At 36.1% G+C, this 14691-nt stretch overlaps 1 long non-coding RNA gene across 1 annotated transcript in view; it reads left to right on the top strand.

Annotated features, from left to right (window-relative positions):
* LOC118177054 overlaps positions 1 to 14691 on the top strand; it is a 26969-nt gene that overhangs the window by 186 nt on the left and 12092 nt on the right. Inside the window, exon 2 of the long non-coding RNA XR_004755661.1 lies at positions 7370 to 8662. This is a non-coding gene — a long non-coding RNA (uncharacterized LOC118177054). The remainder of the gene's footprint in view (positions 1 to 7369; positions 8663 to 14691) is intronic.

Genomic DNA, 14691 nt, shown 5'->3' with positions numbered 1-14691 from the left:
AAAAAAAATCAAAAGGGGAAGAAAAAAAAAAAAGCATCCACTTAGCAACGCCTTTTGTGCCTAGCGGGCTTCGGTAGGCGGCTCGGCCAATGGCAGCCTGGCGAGGGGGGGCGCAGGTGGCGGGGGGGCCCTCGCAGCCCTCGGGGAAAGTTTGTCTTCCCCGCCCCGCCCGGGGGGAGCGCGGCGGGGCGGTGGCGGCGCTCAGGGGCACGGGGACGGAGTGCGGGGAGCTCAGGGGTGGGGGCGCCGCTGGGGAAGGCGTGTGGGGACCCCCACGAATCTCTCCCCCCGCTTCCACCTTTGCTGCACAGGGACTCGGGGGTCCTGCGGGGCTCTTCGGTCGCGGAAGGAAGAAGAAGAGTTTACTCAGCACCCGGCCCCGTCAAATTTCCCGGGACATAATTTCTGAGATGAGCCGGGCAATGTAATCTTCAATACCGTCTGCTGAGCAACATCAGATAATTTCATTCACAAACAACAACAACAAAATAATAATAATAAAAAAGATCTCCAATATGCTTTTCAGAAGCACAGTTATGAAACAGTTGACTTCGACTGTTCCTCTAACTTGCAAAGGAGTTAGAGTAAGCTTGCAACTGTCTGGTGTATTTCCTCTTTTTTTTTTTTTTTTTTTTTTTCCCTTCTTCTTCTTTTTTAAGTTTATTTATGGATAAAAAGTTCCCTGTACTGTGTGTGCTCAAACACACATTGAGAAATCAATACATCATATACTGCTAGTAGTTGTTTCAGTTACTGGCTGCATAGCAGAACAGGACTTTACCCTATTTGTTAGTATGCTTCCTGATATTCTTTTTTTTTTTTTTTTTAATGTTTGTGAAGAAAAATGTTTCTACTTCGATGGCATATGTGTCTTTCAATACTTAATTCTAATTAGGCATAGTTGAAAGGAAGTCCGCTAGCAGATTGCTTAACAACACTGCCTGTAGTCTACTGCTAAGTGTGGCTTGGTTTCATAAGCATGAGTGTACTGATGTGCTTTTTTCCCTCGATTTCATGTTTTTTAATCTGTTACCGGAATATTAATAACTCTCTCTAAGAAATGCAAAGCTTAACGTTTGAAAGCTTTATAACCATCAATAATTGTAAATTATGAAATACTACAGAAATGTTTATCTAGGTTTAATTCAGAAATTCTGTACTTTGTATAGTATAGATGCTTGTAAAAAAAGAAAAGTTGCTTCTAATAATGAGCCATTTGGCATTTTGAAGGCTCATGCATTTATGCATACTAATTCATTCACAGGTATTTTTCAAAATCTTAGGAAACCAATACATTCTTTACTACACAAACTGTAATAGCTACAGAAATTATGTTCCTCAAAGCTTTTTCATACACATAGCAGGCATTTCAAAAATATCAGATGCTACTAAATACATCTTTCACTGCTCATGCATTGACTGAGACTAACATTGTCAAAACTCTATGTTATTGCTGCAAAATGTTCTGACAATTCCTAGAATGTTTGGACTCTTATTATAACTATTCAGGGCACAGAACTGAGGAGCCCTATTTGAGCAGTCATTTAGCCTTCATAGGGATCTAAATCAGTATGATTATCTCATGAAAATAGGCTTGCTAGAAATAATATTAATAAAAAGTACATATTTTCAATATTGTGAAGGAATCTGGTTCCTACTTCCAAACTTCAAAGTATGAGCATATTTACTGTTCATGTGACATTAACAGTGCTGTTCCCAAAATTCTGTCATGCACCACCAACTAATAATTAAGCGGTCTGTTTATCTTTGAGACAAATTCATAACTCTAACAGAAGCTTAAAGGAGATATACATACAGACTGATGAAGGAAGGGTCTTGACCAGAAATTGGTTTTAAAGAGAGTGAGGACTGCATTTAAAGCCAGAGAGCTAAGCTGTTCTACTTCTGAACTTTTCTACAGGCTCTATATGCCCATGGATGTATCAGAGTTCATGAGTGAAATCTTTTGTCTCAGGTTACTGGCATTGTTGCCATTGAATACAATTGATTCAACATTTCACACACAGATTAGCTTGCAACCCTGCTTATTCACTTAAATAATGAGAGCTAGGTACATTCTTGCATTGTTTGCCTTTGCACACAAAAGCTTTGTTTCAGTGAAGATCATACCGTCTTATTGCTGTTATCATTGATAGTATTGATAGGTACAGACATAAGGAAAAGCTTATTTTATGTATAATTGACATTGGTATATATGAAAAATTTATGAAGACTGAGATTTTCAGATAGATATCTGGAGACAGATAACTCTCTTAGCTGTCCTAAGTACTTTTGAAAATGTTTTTATGTACACAGAAAGTACCAGCCACAGTCAGTAGTATCACTGCATCTTTATCCTATTCTTTCGTAAGTAGCATTGATTTAAACTCCGTTTCATCAACAGAGTATCTTTTTTTTTTTTTTTTTTTCTCTCAGCCTTAGTACTATGAGATGAGTTTTAGTAGGAGATGAACGATTCTTCTCATGAGACATGACAGTCTTATCCTAAACCCTATCCAGACATACCTTTTGTTGTTGGAGACAAGTTGTTCATGACGGGAATTCTTCCCATCTGTATTGAGAAGTTTATTCAAAAATGTGAATTCAAGTTAGGAATCATGGCATTTTTCTTCAACATGTTCTTTCAGTGGAAAACTACTATTTATTTATTTATTTATTTATTTATTCTGCACCTGAAAAGACATACATGCTTGCTTTCTAGTTTCAGCTTCCAAAACTTGTATTTTTAATAGTCTGCCAGTTCTCAAGTTGCACCAGACCATAACCACTCTTACTATGCTGACTGCTGGTCATTACCAAATTCATACTGGCTTGACTGCTTTCTGGTGACTGACATTGACAAAGAAAAAAAAAATCAGTTTTATTTATTTTTTTTTTATTTTATTTTTTTTTACATTATTTCCATATATTCACATCCCCATATTGTCAATGAAATACCCAACCAGTCTTTAAGGTATTATACTTTGGTATGGAAAAAGCATGGGAGAAATACCCAGTTTTGTAAGATGTATCCTTCAACAGACACTGTATAATGATTTCTGAAGTTTAGTTGGTATGGATAGCCTAAAGACAGATATAGTTCAGATGTCTTACAGAACTAAACTGCACTGCTAAGTGTAAGGCCACAATTTATCTAGTGTAAATGAGTGAAAAAGTAATTCACAAAGGAAAGATGGTCTAGTAGGTGTTGAGTGAGAAGTACTCTCTCTGCTGCAGGTGTCTGAAATTCAGCTAGAGTGGCAGTGTACAATGCCAAAGATGTCAGTCTGCAACAGAAAGTGGACTGTGACCAAATTCGTAGCTGTGCTTGTAAGTAGAGACTGGCCATGATGGTACTGCTGGGCATGGCCAACTGGAGGCTCTGTAGATACAGCTGTAGAGAACCATGTTTTGACTGTGCAGTTTTCACCAGCTGTCCTCTGTGTTTCTTGTACATCATGTCTTAACTTCTTTTCATAAGGATGCACTCTGTAAATTTAACAAAATGTCACCCTGATCTTAGCTGTAAACTTTGAGTATTTCTGTATCTTCTTACCTCATCTGAGAATTTGGCCTTGGTTTCTTTATTTGGGATTCAATGATAATACCAAAAATGCAACAGAGTTGGGGAAAAAAGAAAAATTTCAGCTTTCAGCATTTAAGAGGCTACCAGTAGAAAAAGAAAGTGAAGGTATAGGCTACAAATATGATTTTTATTTGTAACAGTTACACATACAAATATTTCCTGATTGCATCTTTTTAAATTTTAAATCCCATCTATATAGAAAAATAAACTCTAAAACATTAAAGATGGCTGTACTTTGTCTGAATAGTTTTAACTAATTTTGAGTAACAAGCACCTTTCCCCGCTAATGTTAAAAAAATGAAAAAAAAAAAGGAAAAAAAAATAGAAAAAAAAAAGCCAGCAGGCATTATTACAGTTATGCAGCAATCTATGAGACAGTCAAAGAGGAATATTTCTAACCTGTAAATTAGAGAGAAAGTACTGCAAGCTATGTAGAGGTGCGTGTAATAAAAGACTGAAACAGTACGTCAGCTGGATATAAGAATGCTACTGTTCTTTATACTTTTTCATCCTAATTGAATGAAGATCAGATCATTTTGGTCACAACTAGGCCTCTGCTCAAAGTGCCCTGCTAAGGTGAAAGTCTGGCACGATTCCCACATAATAATTTCCTTCCTTGTTGTGATACGAAAAAGTAACTGCTTGGCATTGTTTTGTCATCAGACCAAATATTGTACAAGTGGGGAAACAGGTTCAAGCTTCCTGAATATTCAAAACTGCCTGCTTGGAGGAGGACTGAGGCCTCGTGGCTACAGCATTGAAGGGCCTTGGGTGTGAGTTCCCACTTTGATCAGTCTTCAGGCTGTCCCTGTGAATCTGAGAGTGACTTAATTTCTCTGAGCAGTTTCTCTTGACCAGTAACTCTATTATCCTTTATTTTATATATTATTATATATATGTTATATATAGTAGGATATATATATTTATCCTACATAAGTTTGAATACTTAGGAACAGGAACCCTATCATAGTTTCAACAGTACTAAACAAAATATTAAATTTCCATTATTATAACATTCTTCTCAATTATTCTCTTCTCACTTCTATATTTTCATAATATTTAGCACAATGGAGCCCTCATCTGTGTGATTTTTTTCAACTTCTAATTCCCTGTAAGTAAAAATCATAGTATGTAAACCGCTTCCTCCCCATTTGGCCCAAACACATGCTCCCTTGATTTTCAGAAATGTTGAACAATAACTATGTTATTTTTCCACATAATCTGGAGTAGTCGATGTTTAAGACTACATGACAAAAGAGTCCTACAGGACATATACAGGATGTGTACAGATTGTTGCTGATAAAATTCTGAGAGTCAGTAGCAAATAATGTTTGCAGTTTTGTGGATTATTATTATTATTATTATTTTCTGCAAGGCCTTAAGCATGTGGTATTGTCTTTTCTGTGGCTATCTGAGTGGAGGGAATAGCAAAGCAATTGATCTGTAAACAAGCAGATCCCAAGAGACCACTCTGGCCATCTTGTGGAAGGGCTGTGTGGTCTGCATGCCATTTGCCTCATGTAAAGATATTAAGACCTACCTGCCCAATAATGTACAAAGGAACTGTTAAAGTTCATTGATTAATTATCATGAAATGAACATGTAAGTTGGTGCCAGGGTTCATGAAGGGCGGGCAGCTTGCTAAGGGTCATGGAGTTGAGAGAAATAAGGCTTCCCCATGTTGGGGCCGTCAGGGCAGGGCCAGGTAGCCAAGGCCTGTCCCACTGCCCCAGCCTGGAGCAGTACAGCTGGGGGCACCTCAGACCCAGGCATCAGGCACCTCCCTGGGAATGGGGCTGCTCAGAGTCTGGGCTGGGACATGGGCCCACGGGCAGGCCCAGCTGGGCTGGCCCTCGGGCTGAGTACAGCAGGGCTGTTGGAAGCTGGTGGCCTGTGAGGGCTGGAGGCTGGGAGATACTGAAGCCATGCAGCGGTCTCACTGGGGCAGGGGCTTACAGCCCTAGGCTGATGTGAGTTAGAGGAGCCCTGGGGAAGCTGGGCAGGGACAGTCTGGCCTGGCAGTGCCCTGAGGGTCCTGTCAGTTGATATATTAACAATGGTAATTAATAGTAGATGGAAGTAAGGAGTACTTAGAAAACCTCATCTGGATAATTTTCAGTCACAAATGAGTTGAAACAGTGGCTGAAGATATGGTGTTTTGTGGTGAGGTGCTCCAGTCTGGTGACAGACACTGGAGCAAAGCAACAGTGACTCCAGTTGTGTGATGGCTGATTATGCTTTGGTAGAGGTGACAAGAGTGATCTGGAGACAGTGCCCTCCTCTGATTTTTTATTGTTATTTTTAATTATTATTTTTTTACCACATAAAGAGTTTTTGAGGCTAATAAGTTTTTTATAACTGCCTGGCTGGGTCACCTGCATCACAAAACTCCTTTTATTATTATTATTATTATTTTAATATTTTTTCACCTACTTCTTAAAACAGAAGAAAGGCAAAGTCACACAGAAGCAATGTATTCAATGTATTTGAACAATTGTGTAAGACATGGTGCCTTAAAAGGCCATATTATATCAACAGGTAGCATATTAGCAATCTTGCTTTTTTTTTTTTTTTTTTTTTTTTTTTTTTTTTTTTTTCTTCCTGTCACCTTCCTTTCTTTCTCTTAGTTTCACTTATTGAGGAACGAATTTATGACTGGCACTAGAGAGTTTTCTTCGGCTGTAGATAAGTCATGCTGGAATAATGTTGTGATTTAGGAAGTAGATGGATCAAATAATTCAGAATAATTCAGAATAGGATAATAGTTTTTTTCTTTCTCAAATACTTTTCAAAGTTTTTCTTCAAAGCCAGCTTCCTTAAAGTACTCTGTCTCTGATAATATAAGCTAGCCATAAGCCTTGGTGAAATAAGGTATGTTTTGCTACTAGTGTGGTTCAAAGCAGCCAGATTTTACGGATGAATTTAGGTCATTCATCTGCATCTGATGAATTGATGTTTCTCTGTGCCTTCTAGTGAGATGGCTATGAGCATGCTCCTTATTGATTTCCAAAAGCTATTACCAAACTGAATCCAGCCAAAAGCAGTTTGTTTGATGATTATCATTTTTTTGTTCTGGTTTTGTTCTCAGTACTTGATTGTTTCATGGCAAAGTTCCTTCTATAATAGCTACAAAGTTTGTTTCCAAAATATTTCATTGAAAAGCCTAATAAATTAAGGATTTTGTAGCCCCTTATTTAGTATCTCTGTCTCACTGTAACAAAGTTCAATCTTAGTGGAACTCAGTGTACTCCTCCTGAAATAATTTGTGGCTGTGCAATTGCAGGAAAAAAGGACTACACTCTTTTACTACAATACATTAAGATATCTTCTGTTTAAGCTAATTAAAATAAAATAGGTCAACTATTTATGAAATGAACACCTGTTCATCTGCACTATCGATAGCCACTGAACAAAATTATTACATATGTATAAATCATTTAGTTCCACATAATAGAAACAAGTACTACTGAGCATTGTCAAAAAAGTAAAGACACCAACTCTGCCTCTACATTCATTCATGATAAATGAGCCTCATTTCAGCATTTGTTGAGTGTCAGAAGACCTTTATCCCGTGGCATTGTCCTATTCCACTGTCATTATTTCTTAATTATCTCTATGATCACTAGTTTGGAGCTTGGTATATGTTACTGGACAAATTTAGCTTTGACTTAAGTGGGTACAATGCCATTTACTCCCAACAGAAATTATGTCCATTTGTGTCAGGACTGAGCTTAATTCTCAGTTCTTAACCAGTGGTTCATGATTCATTTTCTTTGTTCACAGCAGATTCTGGAAAATGAACTCAGAAAATTCATTTTTACAATGAGAAGATGCCATTCAATACGCATATGTGAATCAATCTCATGCTGCTATCTTCACCCTTTCTTTGCCACCTGCCCTGCTTGGGAAAAAAAAGAGAGCTGCCCTCAAAAGGTGTCTGATGTCCTACAAACCAGCTTCGAACACTTAGACAGGCTCATTGAAGAGCTGATGGTGGTAGCACTCTGGCCATCTTCAACCAAAGCTATTCCCATAGGTAATTGAAAATTAATCAGATTCTTCCCAGTGCGCTCAACTCTTTAGTACTTTAACAACTTAAAAACTGTGTAATACTTTGGTTAGACCATGAGACCATAGTAATGTGTCTAACTGTAAAGTGATATATTATATGATGATTCTGAGAGAACCTTCTTTCCCAACTGAATCATGGTAAATAAATTCTGTTAGGCTTAGAAGGATGTGTTCAATTCTCTTATTTATTAATTAATTATTTTCTCATTTGAGAGAAAGGAGCTAATCTCTGGTAATTCTAATCGACACAACTTCAATTTAGTGTAATCAGTCATTCCAGGGATTTCTTCCTAGCCCTTAATCAGTGTTCTGCATTTAGTTTATAGTCAGGGGAATAAGCTAGAAACAATGCTCAAATACAATGTGTTGGCACCATGCAAAGACCTGTCTGTGGAGTCTTTCTGACATATTTCAGTTAACAACCAGAGTGCAGTTGCTATTTGCTGAAGAATTTTGTGGGGATGGGAGCTGGCAGTGGGCATAGCTTCCCAGAAGGAGTGGAAAGGGAACAGACAGAGCCATGACATTGTTTCTTTTCTCCCTCACTGACTTGTAAAATGGGCAGGACTGCTGCACTGGGAGAAGTGTGCTGCATGTCTTTGAACAGTTGTCATTTTCTTTTCACATGTGGCTGGAGGGAGTCAGATTTCCTTGTAGGTCCCTTGTTATACAATATTTGCAAATGGCTTAAATAATGGTCTTGCAAATGACTTAAATAAATGCCATGAAAGCTGATTCCCCCCACTCCACCTCAAATTCTGGTTATCCACCATGGTTTAATTACCATAACACAAAGTATTATATTTACATATATCTTAATCTAGTATGCAAACATTGAGGAAACAGGCAGCAGCAGAATCTGCTTAGAGGTCACAGCTAATAATTATTTTGAAAGCTATATCAATGTTATTTTATTTTAAGTGCGCTATATATTCCATGCTTATGGAAAAGTGGAATTTTTCAGCTTGTTTCAATATGCTGTCACATTGGCCCACCACACTCAGGGTCAGGATATATGACAATATTCATATTAACAAACCAAGCATGTAAACCAGCATATTTCAAATGTGGCTGAATCATTAATATTCTTATCAAGATTTCGTATCAGTATTTCTAACTTGTCATTCAATCACTGTGTATACATGAGCAATGTTTGCCTAAATAAAGTCTGGTGAGGCACAAATAAACTTGAAGGTGTGGGAGAAGAGCCAAATATTCTTGCTAGTACATCTGAGTCTCTAAAATATATGGTTTGCTAACTTTCACAAGCAGCTTCTTTTAACATCTGGTCTCAGTGTCCATAAAGGAAGATGTCATAATACGCATTTCATTGACAAATTGCCAACCTGAGAAGGAACATGACAGACCTGTAGAGGATGTTTTACCATTTCAAAATCCCTTAAGAAAATCTATATGTGCAAAATGTCCCTTCCACTTTTTTATATTCTTTTTTTTTTTCTTTCTTTCTTTTTTTTTTTTTTTTTCAGCAATAGTTGTCACAAGTACTTTTTCTCTTAAAGATGTGAACTTTTCCCAAATTGTTTATAATGTGCATGCTCAAAGGAAAAAAGGAGCTGGTAAATGTCATGATAAAATTATATATTGATTATTAGAATTAGGCCTATATTAACTGACTGAAAACAAACTTCTGGGGTATTCTGTTTGTAACATCCATTAACTGTACAACTCAGGAATCAAGGCACAGTTTTAGGGTTAGAATCACTGCCAAATAATTGTGAACACTGAGTCTTAAGCACTCCTTTCTTAAACAGTGAATGACTGAGATGATGAACTTTAAAGAAGTACGTTTAAAAGCAAAAGGACTAAAAGAAGATTTTATTTATTTATTTATTTTCATTCATAAACTTTTTATGGTCATTGTACCAGCCCATTAGCCAGAGATCAGCTAGAAATCATAGCTGATGAGAGTTTAAGACCTACCCCTGGAAAAAAAGATTTCAGAAGAATTTATGGTTAGGATTCATCTCATCTACATTTAAATATCTGCATTGTAGAAGTATCTGATCTGGTCATTGATTTATAGCTTATGAACAGAAATGTGTAGTGTATTGTGATTTATCTGAGCCCTCTTGTTTGCCTTAAGATGAGATAAATTCTTCCCTTAGAATAACTGCTCTTCTCCATTGACTGTGAAAGGATGATCAGCTTAGATGGGCACCTGAATCCCACTCTAACTCTGGACTCTAAGTCCAATGTTGTTATTCAGAATTTCATCTTATGAGAAAATGTTACCCCTAGAAAGTATTAAGATATTGCAGTATACCATGAAGCTATAGAACCAAGAGTTTCCATGGGAAACCAACTTCTTTTCACTAACCTCCCAGTTCCCCACTGAGTGTGATCCACTGAGTGTACTTGGATTTGTTATCTCGTGAACATCTTCCATGAAAAAAGCCACCTGCCAAGATAGTTCTGAGATCCCCTTGCACAACCTCCTCCTGCACCTGCTCATTTTCTTGGAAGCCAGAGCCCTTCCACCGATGTCCTGAACACGGTGTCTGTTTTGGCACATTGTCATGGAAAGGCAAGAGATTAGTTGCTGCGTGGTAGGGCTGAAAATAAGACAGACTTAGGAATCAATTTAAGTTATCCCTGCCTGGCTTCTGTTCTGCAGCATACATGCCTCAGTTCTGGAGGGTGTGATTGGGACTTGAAAGAATATTCAGAGGCTCCATTGTGTATCATACGATAGCTTTGGAACTAGATTATTAAGTACTGTTACAGTATTTGCATATTGCCCAACCCCATGAGGAAGCACACTCTGCTTTCTATGCCACTTGAGTAATCTAATGTAGGAGTAAACATGCTCTGATACATCTATCATACAGGAGCAGGGTTTGGTCTCTTACAAAACGGGACTGAGACCGCATACTTTCTAAAGTTCCCTGGCAATGACCAGCTGTCCACACAATGAACAATTGTTCATTGCAAGTCTCATGAGTCTAATAATTAAAAACAACAAATAGATTTCCTGCACATGCATAGGCACATGTGGGCAGCACATGGTAAAATTGGCAGCTCTGAGATATGTTGACAACCCCCTGGTAATTACTGCGGTTCCTCACTAAGTGGAACTACTTTTATTTTGTGAGTCTGTTCTTTCCCCCAAACCACATATTCTAGGTGCTGCATGGCAGTGTGTTAGAGCAATTGGGAAGAACCATAAATTCCTTAGTCTGCTCAATTGCCTGAATGGCAGCAGAGTTTGGACTGATGATGAGAATCTTACCCACAAAGCATATCCATGGATGGAGCTTACCATGGCTGCATGGCTATGTGAAACTACTTATGATGAGTATATATATGCCTTTAAGTTCTAAATCTGTTCAAAGAACAAGCTGGAATAAGATGGACTGGAGCAGGCTTAATAGCTTAATAAAAGAACAAAATAAATGTGTGTGTCTGTACATATTTGTAAATACATTTTTCTATATGTTATACATGTTACATATGAGGAACAAACCAAAGTAGTAATTGTCTTTGTAACAATTTTATTGAACCTATTATAAAACTTGCAATGCAGAACATTTACGTGATAATCAGTTCTGGTGAAAGTAAAATGTAAACCAGAAGAAATACTGGCATAAATATGAGTTGTAGTCAGTCAGATATTTGACTGCTGAGAATTATGAAACAAAAGAGGTTCTTCAGGGCAACAGAGGGAAAACACTTGAAAAGATAGAAGCATAGAAAATGTAGGTAAATTTGGAAAATGAAAGATAAATGACTGCATCAAGTTATTCCTGCTCGAGTACTTAAAAAAAAAAAAAAAAAAAAAAAAAAGATAAGAAAAGGAAAGAAAAAAAAAAAGTAATAAGCATTGCTTAAAAGGTAATAATAGACAGGAAATAAAGAAGAATAGCAAGCTAGAATGGGAGGCTAAGACTGACATCAATATATTAGTGAATGGTGTATTGAGCAGAGAGAGAATTAGTGTAGTAAATTTGGCTGATGATGTTCAGAAGCACTTAATTTTGATTCATGATCTAGTGACATGATGGATTTATTACAGTATGGTGGAGAGAATTTGGGATTACCTTCTGTTGGCAAGGAATCTGTAGTTTTTTTTGCTTAGTAGTACTTGACTACTCCCTCTTACCAATGCTTAGTAAACAGTATGCTGAGGAAACATCCTAATTTGGTGTTTTCATCAATCTCAATAAACAAATTTGCATATCTTGTGTCTGGGAGCAATGATAGACCATTTCAGAAATGACTTGGTTCCTTATAAACACAGGCTGGGAATGCATGTCTAGACTATTCCAATAAAACAATGTGCATGCCATTATTTGTTTATTTATTTTTGAGCAAGTTTTTATGATAATTAAAATACTATACAAAATGATGCATTCAACACCTTTAAAGATGAATAATAATACACTTTAAAGTAAGAGTTCTCTTTAATCTCAGTTGAGTAGAACCATGATGGTTCATGGCTAATCAGAAGCTTGTTGAACAGTAAGAATTCAGTTAGCATTCAAGATGGCCATCTCACTTTAACTGTTGTAGATATATATATATGCATATTTAATATGTGTATGTAAATAACATGCATATATGCATCTGTAAGTGGTTTCTCAGTGTGCAAATTTCAACCACCTGATGCTTACATTTTGTCTGATTTATTATTGTCCTATAACAGCACAACAATCCTGAAGTTGCTTGCGTAACAATACCCACTTAGGAGCAATCCAAAGCCACTTGAAATAATGAAAAGATTCTTATTGACTTCCAGGTGTTCTAGAGCTAACTCTCAAGAGTCTGTTACTGAACAAATGCACTGGATTTCTGCTGTTATGTAATCTAAGATTATTGGATTTTTTTTTTTTCTTTCCCCAGAAAATCTGAATGAGAGAGAGCAAACACAGTATACTTATAATATGTATGTGTATACACATATGAATAATATACTTACCTTTGAAACAGTAAATTTGCTTTAAGACCCTTCATATATCAATATAGTTATATAATTTATTAATGTACAATTGTCTAAACATGTTTTGCAGGCATTATGTCTTTGGGTAGTAAATAATTAATCACTTCATCTTACTTTTCAGTAGAGGGCACTCAGAACAAATCATAGATCAAAATAACATATAAAAGACACTAACCATAATGCAAGATATTCATTAAAAACATTGCTGTGTCTTAAGCAGGCTGCTATGTATTTACATCTGTTTCAAATGTAAAGCAACTATATTAAAAAATAAAACTTAAGAAAACTTGAGCTGTCTCTTGTGCACATTCTTACGTATTTCACAGCATGATGTACGTAAGCTATTAAACTTTGAGAAAAAGTGGTTTGTTCATTTTTAAGGATTAACTAGCCAGGGTCTAATAAAATATTTAACAACTTTTTAATGAACTAAGCCTGTCCTTTCTTCCCAGACATAATAAATAGTGTGTATAGGTCTTGGCAATAGAAATTATTCCTTTTTTTGGTACAGATCATTTAAAATATGCAAAGTAGAAAACATTTAGGCTTTTTTTTTTTTTTTTCCAACAACAACAACAACAAAAAAAAGAGAATAAGGTCCTGATTCCCTTCTGTTTTCATTTAGCTTTTATGCCAATATAACTCTAATGAATGCAGCTATCACACCATTATAAAAAAATTAATGCAGTGTGTATATGGACAAACAATTTGATTATATTACATTTCATAAGGAAATACAGCAGATTCAAATGAGCTTTTATAAAAATGCTAATATTTTAAATAATATTCAAGAAAAGAATCAACCTTTGTCACTTAGAAGACATTTCCAAATGGAAGTGAAACATAACAAATTTAAGAAATGAAAACTTTTTATGCCTTTCATACAGTTGTTATATAAGAGCTCTATTTTGTTCCATAAATATAAAATAGAAGTTATCTTTCTTTCTTTTATTTTTTTAATAATATTTATTTTACCTTACAAATATCTGAACTTAGAATAGGTATCTGTATTTGATACAGTGAATACTTTGTGAATTAATGTTTCTTAACCTGAGCCCACAAACCTTGTATACACATGAGTTCCATAAAAACGTGGTTTAGTTAGTTTTTGTGAAGGAAGGGCTTTTTTTCTTTCTTGAAGATTAATTTCTATCATCTATCATGTCCAGATTAAATTTAGAAAATGGTGTGTATGTGTGTTTGTACCTATATAGAAATAAACATCACTCACAGATATTTAATTATTTCTTCAAATGATTATTTTATACTATTTTATATGTTTTCCATCCTTGTGGAATGCTAACACTGCTACAGTTTACCTACAGAAGAGACACATGAAATTAAACTCTCCAATATTTTTACAAAAGTGCATTTCAAGTTTGATCTGCTGGAGGTACAAGAAATTCTATCTGCATGTTAATTCCTTACTGGGAATGACATAAAAATTGTCCAAGCTAAGGTGAATCTACTTTCACTACTTTCAAGACTCAGTGGCTAGAAGTACTGACTCTAGCTTTAGAATGTATGAGTTTATTTTGCCATGTAATGCACCTCACTAATAACTGCAGTACTTCTGCTATTCTAGTGATAAATTTCTATTAAATCAGCACTGTTAACCAACTGGAACAGGCAAAGAACTGGAACAGTTCTTTGGAACTAACCACTAGGTATTAGCAGAAAAATTGCAAACTCATTTTATTTCTGAACTAAACTATCACCAGAATATGAAGCTACTCCTGTAAAGGTGAAAACTAGAAACCTAATCTACCATACCGCTAACTCTAAAGGTTCATCCAGTACTGTATCTCTGTGTGACATAACTCAAGGCTTTTCGTTTTTGAAATGTGTAACCCTGGTGATTTAGATATTGACTTTAAAGATCTTTCTAGAAGAAAGTTTATTATATTATCTCTCCTTCATGTCAGAAAAGTATATACTGTGAAATTAAGGTAACACCATTTTTCAAAAAGAAAAAAAAAAAAAAAAAACGAAAGGAAAGGAAAGGAAAGGAAAGGAAAGGAAAGGAAAGCAAAGGAAAGGAAAGGAAAGGAAAGGAAAGGAAAGGAAAGGAAAGGAA

The sequence above is a fragment of the Oxyura jamaicensis genome, chromosome 1 (genome assembly GCF_011077185.1).
Source record: "Oxyura jamaicensis isolate SHBP4307 breed ruddy duck chromosome 1, BPBGC_Ojam_1.0, whole genome shotgun sequence".
Classification (NCBI taxonomy): Eukaryota; Metazoa; Chordata; class Aves; order Anseriformes; family Anatidae; genus Oxyura; species Oxyura jamaicensis.
The sequence above is the reverse complement of the archived record's forward strand: the minus strand, read 5'-3'. Positions and strand labels throughout refer to the sequence as shown.